This window comes from Natator depressus, chromosome 6 (assembly GCF_965152275.1).
Source record: "Natator depressus isolate rNatDep1 chromosome 6, rNatDep2.hap1, whole genome shotgun sequence".
NCBI classification, from domain to species: Eukaryota; Metazoa; Chordata; order Testudines; family Cheloniidae; genus Natator; species Natator depressus.
In genome coordinates, this window is record NC_134239.1 from 72,515,015 (window position 1) to 72,539,088 (window position 24,074).

At 47.2% G+C, this 24,074-nt stretch overlaps 1 protein-coding gene across 3 annotated transcripts in view; it reads right to left on the reverse strand.

The window, feature by feature from the left end:
* The window catches only part of PAK6 (p21 (RAC1) activated kinase 6), a 52,956-nt gene that overhangs the window by 23,309 nt on the left and 5,573 nt on the right, over positions 1-24,074 (reverse strand). Inside the window, exons 2-3 of one of the 3 annotated variants that reach the window (XM_074955708.1) lie at positions 9,643-9,967; positions 8,476-8,550 (exon numbers count right to left, since the gene is read on the reverse strand). The gene's annotated coding sequence lies outside the window, so the exon portion shown is untranslated. Of the gene's footprint in view, positions 1-2,950; positions 3,095-8,475; positions 8,551-9,642; positions 9,968-24,074 lie in introns of those variants that run through there. The other 2 variants (XM_074955710.1, XM_074955709.1) reach the window with 2 other exon arrangements.

Here is a 24,074-nt window from a genome sequence, read left to right on the forward strand (position 1 = left end):
TTTCCATCAGGAGAATGTTTAAATAAGAAAAACTAAAACATGCCCTTTGTTATCCAAAAACAAATTAATAAGAATATTTTTATCATATAAGACTTAGATTTTGTAAATAAACACAAAACCTACACTTTAGCCTTAAACTATTAAACAACATCCCCTTAATCTGCCATACATATCCTAGGACACTGACACCATAGTAATCTACTAGACTCTAGTCTTTTCATTCACTCCTGATAGTCCTACTGGTAGAAATGTCAAACATAAATAATAAAAGTCACTACCCTGAGACAAAAGCAGCTGGAGATTTAAATTCTCTCAATGATCCATTTCTGCTGCCTGGGAAACCACGTCAGATTTTTAAACGCCAGATATAGCTTTTCACAGATAATATAGTTCCAAAAGCTGTCACATCTGCTAGCGAGCAGTAGAAAAAAATCACAGACGGCAGATTCAGAGCAGTGGGAGGGATCAGCTGGAAAGGAGGGGCAAGCAGAGAGAAGGGTTAGGCTTGGATGAGAGGAAGGGGGAATTAGGTTGGAAGAAGGAAAGGAAATCAGAGTTGGAAGGAGGGATTGGGAGACATCAGAGAAACAGAGGGGCATAGAAAATGATCAGCTGGTCAGAAGAAAGAAGGAAGTAAATGGTAGCAGGAATTGTTCCTTGTTATCACACAGTATTTCAGATACTAAAGCAAATTTGCTCTTGTGCTTTGTTATTTCATCAGCTTCCCTGATATAATTATAGTTTCACTGGTGCATAGGGCAGGTATATAAGCTATGACTGTCATTGTGTGTGTGTGCGTATGTGTATACACACACACACACACACACACACACACACACTCTCTCTCTCTCTCTCTCTCAACATGAGTAAGAGAGATAGGTAGCAGGGTGTCTGATGCTTACTTGATTATTTTTTATTTAAAACAATTTCTTACGGCAACTGAAACATTGTTCTGGCTGAGAAGTTCTACCCTGTGGGCATCACCATTCTGCTCCCAAGCTTGGTGGGTCATGCCCTCCCCGGACCAAGAACACAGAACTCTTAGATACTGGATGGGGAAAAGTATCAATCCAGTGTCCCCAAGTGACTCCTCAGTTGTTGCTCTGAAAAGTGTTGAAGGACTACAAAGAGGGGCTGTGGGAGTTCATCCAGTCCAGACAGGCTGCAGGCAGAGTCACTGTGATGGGCAGGAGGGGGGAGTTGAAGTTGGAGTCAGAGAGCACAGGGAGGGATCCCAGAGAACCCCCCAAACAAAAGGAAAACCCCATTAAAACTCACTGAGATGCAAGTCACGACAGTGTAATACATTTCAAGTATGGTGTATGCTAACAAGATAATTACCCATGTGTTTGGGTATGTATAATACACACAAAGTATTTTATTGCATTCCAAGCCCTATAGAATCCTAATGTTTACTGACCTGACATGATCATTATTTACTCCATGTCATAGACGTTCATAGCACTTTGCAGACAAACAAAACTGTCAGTTTCCTTCCCTAAGAGTTTTCAAATCTAAATGAAACTTTATACAGCCAGGGCTAACAACCAGTAAAGAGTGGGTGGAGGGGAAAAAGGTGGGGGCTAATGGCAGGAGGCCAGACAGCCTCTCGAGGTCACTTCCCACCCTACATCTCTATGATTCTATATTTGAAATGGGATCTGAGAGTGCGGTGTCCTGCCGTGATCCCTCTCTGCACCTTGATCTGAGGCCCTGGGCTTTGGAAATGTTGGTTTGGGTGCTTTGCTTCCCTAAAGGAAGAGATTACGTTTGCTGCTGCACTATAACTTTCAGTGTTTCAAGTCCTACATTTTTTTCTGATAATAAAGCTGTATGTCTGGCAAGGTGGGTGCACCATGCAACCTAACAGCACTGCAGACTGATGTAATGCTCTAAATCCTAGCATACCCAGGCGTAACAGATTAATATTCATAGGCATAACATACCCAGGCGTACAGATTAATATTCTGTTAGAAATAAGATTAGGAGAGACTTATCTGTTATGTTGCTGGGTTTATTTTGTGACAGATGAGAAAGGAAATGCAAACTCCCAACATTTGATACATGGCTTTTACCAAAAGGATGGGAAGGACCATGAAACTAAATGGTTGGTTTTTTTCTTTTCTTGTCTCATCCATTAAGAGCAAAATAGGCCACATAATAAATATGTCTTTCCTGAGCTAATTGTGAACAGTATTTATTGTCATGCTCCTCTGTGGTTTTTAGACATACTGGGCCAAATTGACATCTGACGACATAAAAGCTCTTCAAAAGGAAGGAGCTTTTGTACTGTGCAAATCTAATACTATCACAATTCAAATGTTAGCCAGCTTCTTTCTTTATGAAATAATAAGGCTGTATTTCACTGACAAAAGTTGGGAGGAGGGGAACTACTATCATCTTCATGTACAGATGAGACAGAGATTAAACGACTTATTCAAGTTCACACAGGAAGCCTGTAGCACAGCCAGGGACTGAACTTTGATCTCCTGAGTCACAGCCCAGTACTTTAGCTGCAAGATCTAGAAGAGTAGCCTCACTGGGTACACCTACACAGGGATAGAAGACCTGCATTGGCGCAGGTCAGCTGACTCGGGCTGGAAGAGCTTGGGCTGCAGGGCTACAAATCACTGTGGAGACCTTTGAGCTCAGGCTCACGCTGCAGGGCTAAACATCACGATGTAGATGTAGACGTTCAGGCTCAGGCTGGAGCTGAGTTCTGGGACTCTCAACCCTTGCATTTACACAGCGACTTTTTAGCCCCTGAGCCCGAGCACCGTGAGCCCAGTCAGCTGACCCAGGCCGGCCACAGGTTTTTTATCCCTGTGTAGATGTAGCCTTTCTGTTCCTCTTATTAGATCGACTGGAGGATTAGGGTTAGCAAATACCAATGTAACACCAGCTGCAGCACTGCTTTTCCCAGCCTCAGAGGTCGATCCACAGGACTCACCTTCAGTTCGCTCTGCTGAGGGGGGCACCTTTCAGCCACCTCTCTCACTTGCCTTGAATCACAGATGGACACTTCCCTACATTCACAGTCCCATTCCATTCACAGTGGACACTCCAGGCACCACACAGCCCACCTGTAGATTCCCTGAGGTGCATCCAAAAATGAAGATGGATTGTTTTCATTTTTAAAAAATCATGTTTTTTCACATGCTCTCCACTGGCCATCATAACAGACTGCTCATTAATTCAAGACACTGTGGAGACATTTGCTAAGCCTGCCCTTCCTTGGGACTCACTATATAAGGGCAGGAAGATCCCAAGCCCTGATTCTCCATTTGTCCTGCACCTTGCGAAGTCATCTACATCTGTACAAAGGGGGTGAAAAATGCTACCAAATCAAAATGGTAGCATTTTACACTCACTGTGCCCAGATGTAACTGCCCACACAATGAAGACTCAGGCCTCAGGATGCGTGCCTTAGCAATGTGGTGGAAATGTGCTGAGATGGCAGGAGCATGCCACCTGATCATGATGACACCAGCAGCTAGGCTAGCAAGGTTTTGGAGACAATTTTAACTACTTCCAAACAATAATAAAGACAAGTTGATTCCCCACTTTTCATAACGTAGGTAATAACACATTGCTTTGCAGTCATGCAGTTCAAAGTGCTTTATGAAAACACTAAACCTGCCACCAGCCTGCGACACTGGTCAATTGTATTATCCCCGTTTTACAGATGGAGAACTGAGGCACAGAGTTGTAAAGTGACTTACCCCAAACCTAGGGTGACCAGGTGTCTGGTTTTTGACTGGCATGCCCAGTAGAAAAGGGACCCTGGCGGCTCCGGTCAGCACCACCAACCAGACAGTTAAAAGTCCAGTCAGCGGTGCTGCGGCGCTAAGGCAGGTTAGTCCCTACCTGTCCTGGCTGAAACCGCACTGCGCCCCAGAAGCAGTCAGCAGGTCTGTCTCCTAGGTGCAGGGGGTCCACAGGCCCCCCTCCGCCCCTGAGCACTGGCTCCGCACTCTCATTGGCCAGTGGGAGCTGGGGTGGTGGTGATGCCTGCGGATGAGAGCAGTGCGTGGAGCCTCCTGCCCGTGCCCCCTCCCCTCCGCCTAGGATCCGGACCTGCTGGCTGCTTCCGGGGCACGCACAGTGTGGTGCCAGGACAGGCAGGCAGTCTGCCTTAGCCCCCGCACTGTACCACTGACTGGGAGCCGCCCGAGGTAAGCCCACGCCCCAACCCCCTGCCTCAACCTGCAGCCCCCTCCCGCACTCCAAATCCCCCTGCTCCACCCCCCAGCCTGGAGCCTCCTGCTGCACCCCAAGCCCCTCATTTCTGGCCCCACCCCAGAACCCACACCCCCAGCTGGAGTCCTCACCCCGCTCCTGCACCCCAACCCCTGTCCCAGCCCAGCGAAAATGAGTGAGGGTGGAGGAGAGGGAGCCACCGAGGGAGAGGGAATGTAGTGAGTGGGGGACGGGGGCCTCAGGGAAGGGGTGGGTCTAGGATTTTTTTTGTGTGACTAGAAAATTGTCAACGCTACCCAAATCATACAGTGAGTCATATAAACTGAGCTTAGAACCTAGACCCTGACTGATCCCCAGCCCCCTGCTGTACCCACTACACTAAAATGACCCTGCAGCCACAATTCAGACCACACCTCCTCTCAGGTATCGGTTATTTTGTCACCCAGTTCTTAGACTATAGAAGGGATGGGAATGGGAGGAGCCTCTGATCTGTAAGGGCACCAACATCATCATATGTAGGGCGAAGACACATTTCTTATAAAGGGTTTTGAAGGGAACAGAAGCCTGGATTTTTATTTTATCCAACTATGTTAATGTTTGACTCTTATGTAAGACCAAGGCAAATCAATCTAAAAACAAAAGTAATATCAATACTGCTCAAGGGTTAATTCAGCAATGTAGCAGCAACAAACATGCTGCCACCCAGGAACCTGAGTTTGCCCTTTAGATACCATACAAGAGCTACGTTAAACGGATATGGCCTGATTCTCCCCTCCATTACACCTGGTTTACACTGTAACCAAAAGGATAGTTTGGATTAAGAAGCGAAGGAGAAGTTAGGCTAACGTGGGTCCAAACCCTAGGTGTAGAGGAGTAGGGGAAATTGAAGTTGCTAGTGTGAGAAAAGGCAAAGATAAGTTGGAGACAGTGTGTTATGGGAAAGTAAGAGCTAGCAAGGACGTGACCCAGGGCTTTGTTACCATTATGTTTGGATTATAACTGGTTTAAGCAACGTTTTTAATAAGTGTTTATGAAAATTGTGAATGGTTTATTAAAATGTTATCTATATTGCTAGTATGCGAAGGACATTGGTGCAGATGTCAATTTAAATAATGTGCAGTGTAAAGAGCCAATAAGAAGGTGGAAGAAATAGAATTATGGTAAAGGACAGTTTAATGTTAATGAGTACTATAATAGAGTATAAAAGGAGTCGTTTTGCTAAATTGCAAGGGAGAGCTGCAGTTGGCATCCAAAGGATACCATTATGCCAGCAGTGAGTGGAGGGGGTGTCCAGTGGCCGACGATGGGGATGGGTGTGCAAGGCTGGTGGCAGGGTGAAGATGCAGCACACAGGGTCGGCCGCTCCTCATGCTGGTCCATCAGCTCAGCCCACACCCCAAGCCAGCTCTCAGCTAGCTGGGCCCTGCCCTGCATCCTGTTTCTGGCCAGCACTGGCTGCACACTGCGAGCTCTGGTGGCTGGTGAGAATGGGCAGGTGCCAGGCAGCAGCCATTACGTGTTGCCTCTGTTGCCCACCCATCAGCCCTTTACGTGCTCCCCCTCTTGCTGTCCTCTCCCTGCTTTTGTCCTTTGCCCCTACACCCCAGCCCCGCTGTTCCTTCATAACCCCCTGGCGGAGCGTGTCCCGCTCCCAGAGCTGTGCAGAGAACCAGCCTCTGGTCAGAGCGCTCAGCTCACCAGCAGCCTGGCTGGCAGGCTCCTTCCTTCCCCCACTCTGGCTGGGCCGGCACCCTGGGAAAGCCCAAGACCCTCCGGCCTGGGATGTTGGCCAGGGGGAGCCGAGCCTTGCATGTGCCAAAGCCCCGCACAGCGCTGGTACGGGGAAGCCTCTCCGCCCTTCAGCTAAGCTCTGGAGTGGGGCGGGGGGAAGTGATTTACAGCCTGTTCACACCCCGAACCTGCTGACTCCACAGCAGCCCTGGGGCAGGAGCTTAGCACCCTCTTCACCCCCCTTCCCCTGCCCTGGGTCCTGCCCGAGGGAGCGCGGGGCTGCTCCATCCCCTAGGCACCCTTCCCTACTGAGCCACCTCTCTGGCCCATTTTCTGAAGTTCCTGCAGTCAGGTTCCCTGAGCCCTGGTGCACAATGCAGCCTTAGGGCTTAACCCCTTCCTTCCTTCCTGTAGCCAGTGGGGAAGTGGTGGCAACGGGAGGCAGCTGGGTTATGTCGGTGGCCAGCAGCAGCCTGGAGGTGTTAGCTGCCTTTCGACACTGTATGGGCAGGAAGGAACAAGCTGTTTCCAGCCGGAGGGGGACGGCGGAGAAGAAGAGATGAGCTCTGCAAAGACACAGGCCAGGTCATCCCTTCCTCCTCTCCTCCTCCCCTGCGGCTGGAAGCAGCTCCCATCCCTTCCCTCCTGAACAGTGCCAAAAGGCTGCTGCTGGCCACATTCTGGTGTAAACGCTGGTAGAATTTGGGGGCCTTCATTCTCCCCCCCACCACGTTGCCTTGGGAAGGTGCAATGCCATGTACCAGGAGAGGCAGGTCCATCCCAGGGGCCCAGCCAGGCATGGAGGGCAGAGAGCGCTGGGCAGAGAAGTTTGGGTTGGTGACCCCCCCCGTGTGAGAGAGGTGTATGGGAGTGTGTGTGTGTGTGTGTGTGTGTCACTTCTCCCCATGGAGGGGGAGGAGGTGTGTGTGTCACCCCTCCCTATGTGAACCCGAAAGCCTTAAAGATAAGAAGGTAAATAAAAAGAATCTAACTATGCCGTATTTCTTTTTAATGGGGGCTCAGTCAACTTCATGTTAATTTTAACATTTGTACTGCATAGTTCTGATTGATGGCCGTTGAACTCACTTGAATACGAGTAATTTTACCAGGTGTCCCATATTCAGCAGAGGGAAATATGGTCACCCTACTTTTTAATAAAGTTTGGTTGTATCATTCAAAGTGTTGCCTAGTGATCCTACTAAACAGTTTTTCTGAAACCAGCCTAGAAGCTTGAATCTGAAAACCAAGCTGGGTTTTCTTGGACCTTTATGTTTAACAACTCAGTATTAATTAGGAACATTTCAGCATAAAGGTTAACAAATGTTGACAGCATTGGTATAACCCATTCATATTAACAGAAATGCACAGGAGCAAAAGTGATGTGATAGAGTGGAGAATTGGTCCCATGGTTTAGATCCTGATCTGGCAGGGTCTGAAATTGCTGTGATGATAAATGTGCTCTCCCCTAACCTCTGGGGCTGACGAGGGTAGCATCTTATGTTAACCACCAGAGATTCTGTCACTGACTGAAGAGGAGTGTTAACTGGATTCCCAGGGCATTATGTCTGAGCCAGACCAAGGGAGCGTTATGGTGACATGGGGCCTTAGATACCATCCTTCTACAAAGATGGATAAACCTTGATTATCAGGAACAAAAATCATGGAGTCTAGGTCTGAAAATAAAATATTGTATGATCCAGGGGAATGGGATGTATGTAGTTAAATGCATTTTTACTTACAATTAGAGCTAATCTGTCTAATTGTTTCAAACAGTTTACTCGACATATTTAGCCCTTTCTCGCTGCTCATGAATTGTCTTTGAACCGATTGTGATTTTTACAAACACATCAAATAGTTTTGACAAACATGTTTGACCTGTGGGTTGTTCACAAACTGTTCACAGCAAATCTCCATTTAAGAACGGATACTGAGAATTCGTTATTTGACTTTTGGGACTGGTCACCCAGCTCGCATGCTGTTGTTTCTGTTCCATGGTAGGATGCTGAACTTTTACCAAGTACATACACTTTCCTCTGGAAGGAATTTTGTTTAGTCACAAAACAAATTTTGTTTCTCAGTTAACTGAATCTCACCTACTGGGCCCCAGATTCTCTCTCATGAACGTTCTTACACACAAAGTGTTTTTCACATGAATGTTCACAGGCAGCACACCACAGAGGGGCACTTACAGGCTGCTTTGAAGCCCAGTTGCTAATATCACAAACAGGTCTTTATACTAGTTGACCAGCTCTATTTACTATTAGCTTATTTATAAGCCATTGTTCATACATATCAATATGCTGCACAATGTGAGCATCAATACACAGTCTTACCACATGATTAATGACTTGACTGCTTAAGGGAGAGAGAATTTATACAGTGCCAGTACAGCAGCACCCCTTTCACAAGCAGCAATTTAGGGATTCAGCTGCACTGGGCATTGTCTTAGGATGGGCTTCAGAAAGGGGGATTGGCCTTTTATCTTTTCAGCAAACGCCTCATTTTGTACATATTCCCAAGCCCCACCTTTGAGTACTCACTTACCAGCTATGTGCTTCTCTTCTTCTTCTCAGACTACTTCACTGTTCGGTCCTCCAGTAGATTAAGTCATTTAATATCCTGGCAAACAAGAGGAGAAATGGATCAGTAAATATTACTGGACAATTGCCACACAGACCTACCTTCTCCATGTGTGTGCGCGCGCGCTTGTGTGTGTGTGTGTGAGAGAGATCACTTGGTTAAAAGAGATTGTGTGTACATTGCCAATGTAAATTTGACAAATGGTTTTCAAACAGTATGAAGTTAGCCAGTTTCCTGATACTTCAGATATACAACACAATATGTCAGCAGCTGTGCTGAAAGGGTCTTAGCTGACATAGCAAGGAAGAAATGCAGGGATATGGGCATGAAGGGTTTTAGCTGGTGAATCAATAAGTATCTCTGATAGATATGGTGAGGGTCCCTGCAGATATAAGGGGCTCCCTGGAGATATTGTTACATCTTGCATACAGAGAGCCAGTAGGCATGTTCCTGACATGGGCTGTCTGCTTTCCCAAGCATCATCAGGGGTGACTTTAACCTTCCTCACCAACTGCCAAGTCCAGCAAGGCATTTTCTTTCCATGCTCCACGTTGTTGACAGCTTACACTAACAGGTCCCAAATGCCACGTCCCCGGAAGAGACACACATTCTTGCTTGTCTAAAGAAAGGAGATCTCACTGACTGTCCCACTGTGAGAATGCCAGTAGAGGACAATTCTGAGAAGAAAAAGGGCTACAGGGAAACTACCACTGCCATCCAGCAAACCCGATTGGTGGACGGTGTTGCTGGGCTATAGGAGCAAAGATGGAGTAAATTCCTTCCCAAAGGAGCCCAGCTCCCAGTTTTCGTTCCCTTCCAGAACCAGACCTGAAGGGAAAAGCTCCACAAACCCCACTGCTTTCCTCTCACATTGCTCTAAAGTGGTATTGCCAACACACAAGAGCTCAGCACATGCATTCTTGGCACTGCTAAGATTGAAAATGCAGCTCCGAAGAGAAGGGGTTAACCCATAGAAGCACAGCCACTGAGAGGTTAGTTTAAACTGACAAACCTAGTCCTCTGTAAACAGAGGAAACAAATCACATGAAACAGCAGCCATTAGAATGTTGTTGTTTTAAATACAGAAAGCAAACCCAGTGACCGTCTCCAGACCTGCGATCTGAAGCTTACCCCAGATTTCTCACTGCTCCGGAACCAGTGATGAGGTGGAAATATTCTCACGCTGGAATCCGTTGACTCTCCGAGAAACTTGAGAGAGAAAGGAGAAGGCAAGAGAGAGCGGGAGAGAAGGGGGCGGAGGCAGCTCTGACATGTTTGTACAGTGCCTTGTTCACCTAGCTGTGAATTTGATTTCAGGGTGTGGTGGTAGATGAGACACAGAAATGTTCAGCGCTGGAAAGTTTCAGGCTCTCATTGTAAAGAGCATGATGAATGTTGACACTGGGACCTCATGAGATCCTCCTTCCTCCTCCTCGTCACCATCTCCCTTTGGGCTCTGGAAGGGACAGAAGAGAGAAGGTGCTCAGAGTCGCACTAGAGCAATGAGGTTTGCTGGGTCTCAGACAAGAACCTCTGCAAGGTCGCCACCTTGCAGCCCTCCTCACTGGCTGACCTATTAATGCTCCAACTTGCTGTTACCGCACTTCTCTCATTTCCACTGCCTTGGGGCCTAGAGCTGCTGCAGTTCCTAATGAATCCCGACGTCTCCTGCTGTGTTGTGAATTTCAGGACCTGCCACAAATTCCTAGTCATTCCTGGCAGGTGGAGCTTTGATCATTTGATATATGTCTGGATAGATGATAATTAATTTGCATTGCAGATGTGCAGCACATGACCTGGTACCAATACTTTTCCTCTGTAGCTTGCCACGAGTCAGTGCTGTGTGGTTTACTGTTTAGTATCACCCTACAATCCTGTTGCTTTGATTGTGCTGTGGCTTGGGGCTTATTGACTCCTGGAAATGTACATTTCTGCATCAGTGACTTCTGTCTGCTGGAACATCAGCCAGCAGAGGGGGAGGGGAAGAGGTGGAACATGAATGAGGAACAGGAGGAGGTCAGAGTTCATGTCTGCCAAAGCCATCAACAGCTCTTTCCCTAGAGCAAATAAAGGGGACTCTTGCCTTATTGCAACAGTCTGTTGCAAACAATGCCAGTCTAAACACCAAGGTGATTAGGTCCAAAGAGCAAAGATAAAAATACCCTCAGCCCACACTGTGTAATTTACTCCCTTTTGTGTGTGTGTGTGTGTGTTTTGCTAACATGGTATTAAATTTAAAAAAAAATCCATGATGTAAGTAACCCTGATTAATTAAACTGACATGGGCACCACGGACAGATATCATGGCCCAGTGGATGGGGCAGAGAAGTGGGACTCAGGAGACCTGGGTCCTAATTCTGACCCTGCCACTGACTGGCTGTGTCCCCTCGGGTAAGTCACCTCCAAGTGCCTCAGTTTCCCCTCCCACTACTTCACTTATCTATTTAGATTACAAGCTCTTCAGGACAGGGTGTCTTTTACTATGTGTATGTACAGTGCCCAGCACAATGGGCCCAGGATCTCAGCTGGGATCTATAGGAACGACTGTAGTACAGAGAATCATAAGGATAATACCGAGGGCAGGTCTACACTGGAAACGCTACATTGGCGCAGCTGCATCAATGCAGCTGTGCCGCTGAAGCGTGTCTGGTGAGGACACTCTATGCCGACAGGAGAGCGCTCTCCCGTCGGCATAATTACTCCCCCTCCATGAGAGGCGGAAGCTATGCTGGCGGGAGAGCATCTCTGCTGATATAGCACGGGTATGGACAGCGCTTAGGTCGCTGTAACTCGTATCGCTCAGGGGGGTGTCTTTTGCACACCCCTGAGCGATGTAAGTTAGATCAACTAACGTGGTAGCGTAGACCTGCCCTTAGACAGAGTGAGGACGTGTACGTAGGGACTGTGGCCTGTACTGGAATAAAGTTTGATGTTGTGTTACAATGACTGGGACCAATATTCTCTCCTCGGCTTTTCACAGCTTCTGGCAGTCTGCCAAGAACTCACAAGGAGGTTTTCTGCTGGAGACAGGAAGTGCAGTCATTGCTTCCCTACATTATCTACAGGTCCTTGTCTGCTGAGGCCTGCGGAGGAGATTTCCTACTGGTTCCCTACAGCAGCCTCTCTGGTGTCTAGGAAGTGAAGTTAGCCAAGACCCTTTCTATTTGCGGATTAGCCTGCCTGCTCCTATTGGGGCATGTAAAGTTGGGAGTCCCATGAGCCGTTGTATCCAAGAAAGGGAACATTTTTATTAGTGATGGCAAACACCAAACAGGGCTCAGAAGAGAGAAGGGCCAGCATTAGCCTCCCAGCAGCTCTCCCTTCAGAAGATAATAGCTCATCTTAATTACTTAGCCTTTTACAGTTTGTATGGCAAATTCCACCTTCTCTGTATGTACATATATATTTGTCTTCTTACTATATGTTCCATTCAATGCATCCGATGAAGTGGGCTGTAGCCCACGAAAGCTTATGCTCTAATAAATTGGTTAGTCTCTAAGGTGCCACAAGTACTCTTGGGTTTTTTTCAGAAGACTGCAATTTGAGCTGCAAAGTGCTGCCATGTGGAGGATCAGAGCATGATCCCTTGTTTGCCAGGTTGGCAAGGGATGTGCCTGCTGCTGAGATGTGTCTGTAACGCTCTTGCATACTGTCAATAGCATCTGCTACTTCTATGCATCTCCACTGTGCCAGGCCGTGAGCGTCAGTCTATATGGGTAAGTTTGGGAGAGTAGCACAAAGAAATCTCACTTATACTGTACAGGGAGTCACCCAGGTTTGGGACTGCCTTTAAATCTACACAAGACTGATCCCCCACAGCTTTAAGTGTTTCGGGAGCATTGCACAAAGCCCTCTAAAACAAGAGGCACATCTTAGTCATGGAGACAGGCTTTGCCACAGACGGAAGAGCCTGGCTTTACTTGCCAGAATGAGGACTTTGGATGGAGCCAGACAAGCCTGCCGACAGCAACTCTGGGCCCCCACACACGCACAAGCCACGCCCATGCAGACGCGGTCCGCCTGACATTTGGGCGGTGCTGCGCCTCTGCTGGCTGGTGTCCAACAAGCTGCCAGATGCGCTGCTGGGCGCACTCTTCCCGCACGGCCAGGGCTTCCACATGCCTGCCCAGTACGGTTACCAACTGCCTAATCGTGCAAACCCAAAGACCCTTGCCCCGAGACCACGCCCCTGTCCCACCCCTTCTTTGAGACCCCACCCCCTGCTCACTCCATCCCCACTTCCTCCTCCATTGCTCACTCTCCCCCACCCTCACTCACTTTCACCAGACTGAGGCAGAGGGTTGGGGTGCAGGCTCTGGGAGGGAGTTTGGGTGAGGGCTCTAGGTTGGGGCTGGGGTGCAGGAGGGGGTGTGGGCTCTGGGAGGGAGTTTGGGTGCAGGAGGGAGTGTGGGCTCTGGGCTGGGACAGGGGTGCAGGAGGGAGTGTGGGGTGTGGGCTCTGGGCTGGGGCAGGAGTGGGTCAGGGGGTCGGTGCTTACCTCAGGCGGTTCCCACAAGCAACTGGCACACCCCTCTGGCAGCAGCTCCTAGGTGGAGGGCCCAGAGGGTCTCCGTGCGCTGCTGCCTGCGGGCACTGCCCCCGCAGCTCCCATTGGCCAGTGCGGAGTCAGCACTCAGGGCAGGCGCAGCGCACGGAGACTCCCTCCCTAGGGGCCACAGGGACATGCCGACCGCTTCCAGGAGCGGTGTGGAGCGAGGGCAGGCAGGAAGTCTTTTAAATCACCCGGGCCCCTGGTCAATTGCCCTCTTTGCCCTCCCCTGTCGGCAGGCCTGGAGCCAGAGCAGCTCAAAGCCTGACGTGAACCTCAGCAGTCTTGGATCTTAAATGAAGACCAGGAGCGTCATTCAGGGTGGGCAGGGGGCGGCTCTAGCCCCCCTCTGAATTTTGTACCCGAGGTCTCCTCACAGTGCATGCCCTACCTCAGCTGGGAGCTCTTAATTGCATCACATCTTGAGTGTGTTATGTGATGAATTCTGTACTGCTCCCAGCTTCTGTCTTTGCGGCAGGGAGTTTGTTTATAAACAGAAGCAGGGTGATTAAGATAACAAAAGCCTTGTCATTAAATTAAGGATCGTTAGATGATCCTGAAAGCATTGCCAGGCACTCCAGTGAAAAGATAGGAAACAAAGGGTAGGAATAAATGGTCAGAGTGGAGAGAGGTAAATAGTGGTATCCCACAGGGCTCTGTACTGGGACTGGTGCTGTTCAACATATTCATAAATGATCTGGAAAAAAAGGGTAAACAGTGAGGTGGCAAAATTTGCCAATGATACAAAATTACTCAAGATAGTTAAGTCCAAAGCAGACTGAAAATGGTTACAAAGAGAGCTCACAAAATTGGGTGACTGGGCAACACAATGGCAGATGAAATTCAGTGTTGATAAATGCAAAGTAATGCACATGGCAAAATACAAGCCCAACTATGCATACAAAATGATGGAGTCTAAATTAGCTGTTGCCCATCAAGAAAGAGATCTTGGAGTCATTGTGGATAGTTCTCTGAAAACATCCACTCAACGTGCATTGACAATCAAAAAAGCTAACAGAATAGTGGGAATCATTAGGAAGGGGATAGATAATAAGATGGAAAATATCATATTACCTCTATATAAATCCATGGTACGCTCATTGAATACTGCATGCAGATTTGGTCACCCCATCTCAAAAAAAGATATATTGGATTTGGAAAAGGTACAGAGAAGAGCAATAGAAATGATGAGGGGTCTGGAACACCTACCGTATAGAGAGAGATTAAAAAGACTGGGACTTTTCAGCTTGGAAAAGAGATGACAAAGGGGGAATATGATAGAGGTCTATAAAATCATGAATGGCGTGAAAAAATTGAATAAGGAAATGTTATTTACTCCGTCATATAACACAAGAACTAGGGGCCACCCAATGAAATTTATAGGCAGCAGATTTAAAAAAAATAAAATAACATATTTCTTTCACTGTGGAACTCTTTGCCAGGGGATGTTGTGAAGACCAAAACTATAACAGGGTTCCAATAAGAGCTAGATAAGTTCATGAAGGATAGGTCCATCAATGGCTATTAGCCAGGATGGGCAGGAATCCAACACCATATTCTGCATGTCCCTAGCTTCTGTTTGCCAGAAGTTGGGAGTGGATGACAGGGGACAGATCACTTGATGATTGCCTGTTCTGTTCATTCCCTCTGCAGCACCTGGCATTGGCCACAGTCAGAAGACAGGATACTGAGCTGGATGGACCATTGGTCTTATGCAGCATGGCAGAATGGCCGTTCTAATGTTCTTATAAAGAAGCCAGATGTATCTGCCCACCGCTGTAACCCACTAGACCCCACTCCTCTCCCAGAGCCCAGGAGTCCTGATGGGGGTCTCTCTCTCTCTCCACAGAGTTAGTAGCAAAGTAAGTTAGTCTTTAAGGTGCCACCAGACTCCTCATTGTTTCTGTGGATACAGACTAACATGGCTACCCCTCTGATACTTAGGAAAGTAAGAATATACATTAAAATTTTAAACCTAACCAGTGTCCCTTAAGTGACTTGCTACAAGATGTCAGAACATGTTAGTATTAAAGCTGAATGGGTCTAATATTTATTTAATTTTCTTTCTTTTATGTAGGAATTAGATATAATGCGTCCGTCAGCTAATTGTTAGGTTATCTGCCAAAAAACTACAGTTTTCAAGAGCCTAAGGAGCCCCTGGAATCATGGTTAAGGTTGCCCCTCCCCCACACCAAAATCTGAAGTGGTGCCCTGATGAAGACTAGGACATTTTCCAGGTTTTTTAGGTGTGACTTGGATTCCTAGCATCCCATGCACTTTTGAAAATAGACTTTCCCTTGGATTGAAGTTATCTATATTTTCCCTCCAATTACAATTTGTCCCTTTGCCTCTGATCACTCTTCCCAGTTGCTCTTTCAGACTGCTTCTCCCAACCCCAGGACTGCCTCCCCTATGGCAGCCATAACTGGGGAACAAGACTGCAGGGTGTAATGGTTACCCTCACTGGCTCAGCCTGGTTATTTGATTTATAAATACAGCAAATTATCTGAACCACCTCACACCATGTCTCCAAAAGGGAGAAACTCGTTGCCTTATTTCAATCGGATGCTGTGGGTCTCCTTTCTATCTCTCTCCCTGCATAGCCCAGCAAAAAAACCAGCACCAGTACTCACCACCTGCTGCCGCCCCCAGGCTCTCATCTTTGATGGATCAGACTCAAGGAGCTTTCCATTGCAGCAGGCCCCAGATATGTGCTGGAGACTGGGAGCAGCAATCCAGCAGCAGGTTTGAAGCTCAGGTGCAATTTAGATAAGCATACTAAAGTTGAGGTGCTTACCCAAGGCTTATCTGAACCATGCAGACCTTGAGTCTGTACAGCTGGCAGGGAATCTCACAAGAAGAGCCTCTCACCGTGTTCTCATTTATTTTACTTAATTATATTATTCTTTGCACGTTTGCTTTCAGTTCCAGCTAGAAATAGTGTAAGAACAGCCTCTCCTAAGCTATTTCAGCACTTGCATCTAGCTAAGCAAGACCATCCACATCTAATTCTTTACTATTTGTATTACAGTAGTGCCCTGGAGTCCCAAGTAGGACAGAGCCCTATTTGTGCTTGGTGCAGTAAAAACACACAGAACAAGGCAGGGACTGTGGCTAAGAGTTTACACTTTAATCCTGCTTCCATTTCTTGAAATGCAGAAGGATGTAAGGATGGGGATTGTTTTAGTCTAGCAGAGTTTGCTCATCCCTGTTAGAGAACTGAGTTCTGTCTGGAGACCACAAGACATCCACATTCAGCAGTCTCATTGGCTGGGGGCCCCCCACGGTTATTTACAGAGGAGCTGGAGCACCTGACTACTGAGAGTTATTCAGGCTTGGGCCCTTGTACTGACACAGCAGGACCCCCATCAGGAACACAAAGCATTTAGATAAGGAGACAGATTTGCTTCAGAAGTGACAAGAAAGTAACCAGCTTCACTTTAGAGCCGTTTACTCCATCCAGCCTGGACATGACACTCAAGCAAAAGCTTGAGACCATCACTAGGACAGCATACATGGCATTTTGCTATTGGTAAAATGCCAGTAGCTCGGCAAATGGTTCCTGTACATAATATTGCCCCAGTTTGGTTCTAAATCACTTCCATGCACTTGTTCAACATCTTTTCCCTTAAAATAAACTCGCAGGCTGGTTGAATTGCAAAAGAAATAATGACAGGTTTCAGAGTAGCAGCCGTGTTAGTCTGTATTCGCAAAAAGAAAAGGAGTATTTGTGGCACCTTAGAGACTAACCAATTTATTTGAGCATAAGATTTCGTGAGCTACAGCTCACTTCATCGGATGCAATAAAAATAATATAACGTTTAGTCCCAAAAATGTTCCAATAGGTTTAACCACATCAGTGCCGCCTTACACGCCAGATATAGGTGGCAGGAGTTACACTAAAGGCATATCTGATGCTTCCCCCAACTACCAGGTAAATCATCCCTTCACTGCCAAAGTTACTACAGAGGGTGAGTACGTTCTAGCTCTCCCATAGTCTCATTGTGCCACCTTGGGCAAATCCCTTCTACTCTGTTGCTCAGTGTGCAGATCTGTAAAATGATTCTATTAACACCTACCCCACCCAGATACTAGACTTCATGTTGAATTCATGTTTCTTGAAGTGCTTTGAGATCCTTAAAGATGCTACAGAAGTACAGACTGAAATCTTTTGCAGAGGAAACAGGGACACAGATTATAGTAACCTCTGTTCAGAACATCTATTCTAGGTCAATCATCTGAAGTAGAGATATCAATCAAATTCAGATACAGTATAATCTATCTACTTTATTAGCCAGCAAAATGGTAACAGTCTGCTAATAGCTATAACATATTAGTTTTATTATTCAACCTCCAGCTTCAACTTCTACTTAAACCCTAATTTCTTCGTTGCTTTTTAACACTCATCTGAGAGTTTTTGCTCATGTATACGATTGGCCTACACCTTTCCCTAGTACATATAAAACATTACATGGGCTGCTGGACAGTTACATCTGCTTATGAAATATTCCTGCTGGCCATATTTCAAACATCTACATTCAACGTTTAATGCCAAGTCAACCCCACTCTGTGTCTCCCTTAGGGCACCACTACACTGGCAGAGTTACAGCGCCACTCAGAGAGCACAGAAGGGAAACCGGTGTTGTGTGTTCACACTGACAGCTGCCTGCGCAATAGTGTGTTCACACTTGTGGCACTTGCATTGGTATTCGGAGCGGTGCACTCTGAGCAGCTATCCCACAGAGCACCTCTTTCTCTTCTGCCACAGAGACTTGTGGCAAAGTGGGGGAGTGGGGCATCCTGGGTCCTATCCCAATGCCCCATGATGCATTGCTTTACATCCCAGCAAACCCTGTGCTTCCATCTGCATTTGGTACCATCTTTCAACGGTCTGTGCACTGTGCGCCCTGCCTCTTTCAGGCTGCAGGAATGGATCCCGAACTGCTGACTAGTATGCTGCTCACTCTGAGAACACATCATGAGTGGCAGTCGAGTTGTTCCTTAAACTACAAAGTCAAGAGGAGTGCAACATTGATCTCGCCACGCACAGTGGCTATGACACGAGATCGCTTGTGGCTTTCACGGAGGTGCTGACCACAGTGCAACGCCGCTTTTGGGCTCGGCAAACAAGCACTGAGTGGTGGCATCACATCACGATGCACATCTGGGATGACGAGCAGCGGCTGCAGAACTTTTTCATGAGGAAAGCCACATTCCTGGGACTGTGTGATGAGCTCGCCCCAGCCCTGCGGCGCAAGGACACGAGAGTGAGCACTGCCCTGTCACTGGAGAAGTGCGTAGCGATTGCACTGTGGAAACTGGGTACTCCAGGCTGCTACCAGTTGGTTGCAAACCAGTTCGGAGTGGGAAAGTCGACCGTTGGAGTTGTGTTGATGGAAGTGTGCAGGGCCATTAATCGCATCCTGCTCCGAAAGACCGTGACTCTGGGCAACGTGCATGACATTGTGGTTGGCTGTGCACAAATGGGCTTCCCTAACTGCAGAGGGGTGATAGATGTTCCAATTCTGGCAGCAGACCACCTATCCACCGACTACATTAATCGCAAGGGGTATTTCTCAATTGTTCTCCAGGCACTTGTCGATAACCATGGGAACTTCACAGACATTAACACAGGCTGATCCAGAAAGGTGCATGATGCAGGCATCTTTCGGAACACTGGCCTGTTCAAGAAGCTGCAAGCAGGGACTTTCTTCCCGGACCAGAAGATCACCGTAGGGGAAGTCGAAATGTCCATTGTGATCCCGGGAGACCTCGCCTATCCCTTAATGCCGTGGCCATGCACGGGGCAACTTGACAGCAGTAAGGAGTGGTTCAACAACGAACAGGCTGAGCAAGTGCAGAATGACTGTTGAGTGTGCAGTTGGCCTTTTAAAAGCCCACTGGCGATGCCTGTATGGGAAGCTGGACTTTGCAGATGACAATATTCCTATGCTTATAGCTGCGTGCTGTACGCTCCATAATATTTGTAAAGGGAAGGGTGAAAGCTTCACTCAGGGCTGGACAGCAGAGGCTCAGCACCTGGAGGCTGCGTTTGAACAGCCAGAGACCAGGACTATTAGAGGGCACAGCGCAGGGCCATAAGGATCAGGGATGCCTTGAGGCATCAACTTGAAGCTGAAAGCCACTAATATTGGTTGCTATGCTCAGGACTGCAGTGCTTGTAATGCTAGGAGGTGATTGGTGCACACGATGCAAGAAAGAGCCTTAACATAATTGTATGTTGCTTTGCAGTGCTCTTTTTGCTTTCACTTAATAGAATAAAGATTGCTTTCAAACCAAACACAATTCTTTTATTAAAAGACAACCACTGGAGGAGAGTCAAACGAAAAAATTCATCAGTAGGGAGGGGAATGAGAGAAAGGGGAAGGGAAGGTCTCAAGAGGAGGAGGGGTTCCAGGACAGCTACAGATTTGTGTAGGTCCAGGGATCATACCCAATCTTCTCCTTTGGAGGACAGTGCAGAAGGTGCTGTACTTCAGTAGGGCCAAACTGCAGAGGGATGGTGTTGAGTGCAGTGGGTAGTGGGAGTCCACAGTGCTGGACTATGAAGAGGGAGGAGTGGAATGCTGCGGGTAGAGAGTGGAGCCAGGAGGTTGACAAGAGTGTGTTGGCGGTTCATGGGGAGAGCATGGGAAAGTTTTCTGACAGCGGCTGCAGGGGAGGGCAGGTGTGGAGCTGCTCGGTTTGAAGAGCTAGTATCGCCTGGAGCATGCCCACTTGGCGCTCCATAACGTTTAAGAGCCACACCGTGGCTTCTTTCTGGTGTGCCACATTCTCCTTTCGGTCCCTCTTCTCGCTATCCTGCCACTCCTTCAATTCCTGTTTCTCAGTGACAGAGTGCATCATAACCTCACAGAGAAAGTCCTCCTTAGTTCTTCGTGGCTGCTTTCTAATTCTGTGCAGCCATTCTGCTGCTGATAACAAAGAGGGAGGCTGGGCTTCCAAGGTCATCTCTGTGAAGTTTAAATGCAACATTTTACAGAAGCAGTATTGTTTGCAACACAGACAACACTGATTCAGTGCTTCAAAACATAGCCAGTACTCTCACACCTGTCACTAACTGGCTGACCCCAGGCAAGTACACATGAGCCACAAGACCTCCAGAATGGTGAGTAGCCGCAGGGGCAGAGTAAATCACTCTTCCTGGACCCTGCTGTACACTGGGCACATGGCTCTTAGGGAGAGCCAGCACTGTAGGTGGGGCCTGATAATCATTCCTGTCCCTGCACTTTCCACAGGATGTGATCATTATGGAAGATATCTCACTGCTGAGGGTGAACAGGGAATCCAGGGAGGGTCTTCTCCAAGCCTGCAGCTTCCGCCCTGGCCCCTATGCGGCTAGCCTGTATGCAGCAATGGTCCGTCCCGTCCTCCGGCCCATGATGGCAAAGTGGCGTTGGAAAGTTATTGTTAATGGGGCAAGAAATAAAGCAGCTCTGCCAAGGAACCTGCGGTAGCGAATTGCCCAGTATCTCCATGAGAGTTTCCTGGAGATCTCTGGCGGAGATTCCTGTGAAGTGAGGGAGTCTATCAGTCTGTTTCGCCGCTCAGAATAGGCATGTGGTGGGAGACAAGCCTGATTTCTGCACCCTCCTGCTCCCAACAACTCGCTTCAGCAATTCCCAAAATCAGATCCACTTACTAGGGGCCTCCTCTCCTGTTTGCGCTTCACCAAGATCTGACTGCTGTGACTGGCTAGCCTCCTCCGGGGTAGAAAAGAGCTCCTGACTGCATGCGTCTCTGGCCTCCGAGTCATCCTCTGCCTCTGGTTCCCCCTCCCGCTCTTCATCCAAGACTTCCTTCTCCTGGTTCGGCCCACTCTCAACTGGAGAGCCAATGAAGTATCCACAGGGGCCTTCGCAGTGGCGGTAGGGTCGCAACCAAGTATCGCGTCCAGCTCTTTGTAGAACCAGCAGCTCGTAGATGCAGCACTGGCGCGGCAGTTTGTCTCCCTCACCTTGTGGTAGACGTTCCGCAGCTTCTTCACTTTGACACTGCACTGCAACTTGTCCCGGTCATGGCCCCTTTCTGTCATGCATCGTGAAATCTCTCCCTAGGTATCATAATTCTTAGGACTGGAGCGCAGCTGGGACTGAACAGCCTCCTCTCCCCAAATGCTGATGCAGTCCAGCAGCTTGGCATTGCTCCAAGCAGGGGATCACCTGGTGCGTGGAGCAGGCACGGCCACCTAGAAGATGCACTGAGACTATTGTATGCATCACCGAGCAAACAGGAAGGGGACTTTCAAATTTGCAAAGGAATGTATGGGGTGGGGCTGATGGTTGGTCACCTGAGGGCAGGGCAGTAGAGTTCAAACTGATGACCAGAGAGGCGAGAACAGGCATTGTGGGACACCTCCCGGAGGCCAATCGCAGCACTGTAATCACCACAGTGTCTACACTGGCACCGCAGTGCTGTAGCCCCAGCGCAGAAAACTCTACACCTCTCGTCAGGGTGGTTTTTTTAGAGCACTACAACTGCGCAGTTTCTGCGCACTAAGTGGCTTGGCAGTGTGTACACCTCGGGAGTTACAGCACAGAAAGCTGTTTCACTGAGTAGAAACTTGCCAGTGTAGACAAGGCCTTACTCGGTTTGAGATCACTCCACATATCTCTAAGAGAATACATTTTAATTCAGTAATGGTAGGTTTGCAAAGGATGCATTGGTTGCACTCATCACTTAAAGATTTGTATATACAATTACATTTCAAGGGGCTTTTGTACACATCTTTTGTCTGCTCTGGAAACTGCTACATAAGATCTACGTAAAACCTATGTTCTTTATATGAAGTTTTGGTCCTTCCAGCAAATATTTTCTCCTCCATTGCCACTAAGGAGTTCTCTGTCTCACCTTGGAGCCCTGAGAATCCCTTTGCTTGCTTTTTACCCTCTCCCTTCCTTTCTTCCCCAACTCCTATCCAAGCTACCAACTGTGAAGTTTAAATCCTGGAATACAGCAAACACTGCTTACTCCAGGGCCCATTACTTTAGCACAATACTGGTTGTTGCATAGTTGAGTTCTAACCTAACCTACGCCAAGACAAACAGAAAGACTCTCTGGCACCTTCACCTTAGGTGTATGTATTGTCAGATTCCATAGATATAGTAAGTGCATACAGGTTATACAGAGTATGTCTGGATGTTGTCCCCAATTGGTATGGCCCAGAATAAAGTATGCGTATTCATGAGCATAGCATTCTGCTGAGTGGGACAAGACTGAATGCACCAGTGCTAGTTGTTGATTAGCTATTAGGTTGTTGCAATCACTGTTTAATGCCTTTAGTTGCTCCTTCCCCCAAGAGGCAAAGTATTCTTCCTTTGCAGCAATTCTGGACCCTGTTGGCCTACTGTGGGGAGAGAGGCTAGGTAGAGGAATTGAACCAGTATCTCCTTCAGCACAGTACAGAGCACGACCACTAAATCCCCTTTGGATTCTCTCCAGGTAAATATTTATATTACAAGAACATAATCAGGTTCAGAATAAATCACATTTGAAAACACCTGTAGCAGCTCTGAAAATGTCATCAGTGTGAGTTATGAATGGGAACACCTGCAACATGTTCTGCTGATCTAGAAGTTCTCATTGTGGCTAATTTGTGGCTAACTAAATACTAATTTAGTTAGGAGAGTGATAAAGTGTTTCACCTAATAAGTATGTAACCATTTTTTAAAATTCATGTTAATTTGTATATCCTCAGTAGCACTGAATATTATAAAAATATATTCACAAAAATTGGTTTAAATTAATAACATGAATTTGCCTCAGTGGTATTTGTGACACTTTTAGATTTGTTTGTCACTGACATTCATAACAAGTGAGAGATTGTTTTTGTTCTGCAGAATGTTCACGGAAAGTGAAAATATGGCAAATCATCATGAATTACATCCAAGTATTGAGCAAAGATTCCCTCTAGAAATATTAGGGTGGCCATCTTGAAAATTCTTTTTTAAATTTGGCAGTACCTATTTTAAAAATGTGTGTGTTAAAGTTGGAAAATTTCCCCAGTGACCGTCACAATCCAGATACTTTTCTCAGGCTATCCTGTAAACATAGTCCTAGGGCTGATTTAGGTATTTCAGGTTCCAAAGTCCCTGTAAAATTAGGCCTTGTCTACACTGCCACTTTACAGCACTGAAACTTTCTCATTCATAGGTGTGAACCCCCCTCCCCCGCAAGCAATGCAAGTTTCAGCGCTGTAAAGTGACAGTGTAGACAGCGCTGGGAGAGAGCTGGTGTCGTGACTACACAGCCATGTTAAAGCACTACCATGGCAGCGCTTTAACATTGGTAGTAAGGACATACCCTTACTTTATATAGATCTGTGCCAGTAAAATGTACAAAAAGACATTTCTCTGTTATTTTAGGGCTCAGATTTTCAATAGTGGCCTCTAAATTTGTGCACAACAATTTTCCATACCCACTTTTGCACGCACAAGAGCTCTGATTTGTGTGTGTGAATTACATTTGTGTGCCTAAATTGGGCAGTTTACTGAAGCAGTTAGAGCTCAGGAATGACTGTTCACACAAAGAGGTACTTCCGGCCACTGTCTGCTCTGAGGGCTTGACTCAAAGTCCATTGAAATCGATGGGAGTCTTTCCACTGACACTTCAGTGAGCATTAAAACAGGGATCTCTAGTTCAAGATGGACATGACAGGGAGGAAATCTGTCTCTAAGACCTCAGTGGGACTGTCCATGTGCTTAATATTAAACATGTGCGCATCTTTCCTGGATCAAGGCCAGGGCCACAATCTTGAAGGATCAGCTCCTATCCAGCTCTCACTGAAGTCAATGGGAAGACCACCACTGATTTTACTGGCCCAGGTAACAAGAAAACAGTACAAGGCTGTTAGCTCTTAAGTGTAGATTATTTGGATACTAAAAATAACTGAACTGCATGTAGAACCTATTGGTTAGCGTATCTGATCCACAGAGGATGCAAGTCTGCTACAGTCCCCAATTGTTTAGCGCAAGATACAGAGACTTTTATTTTA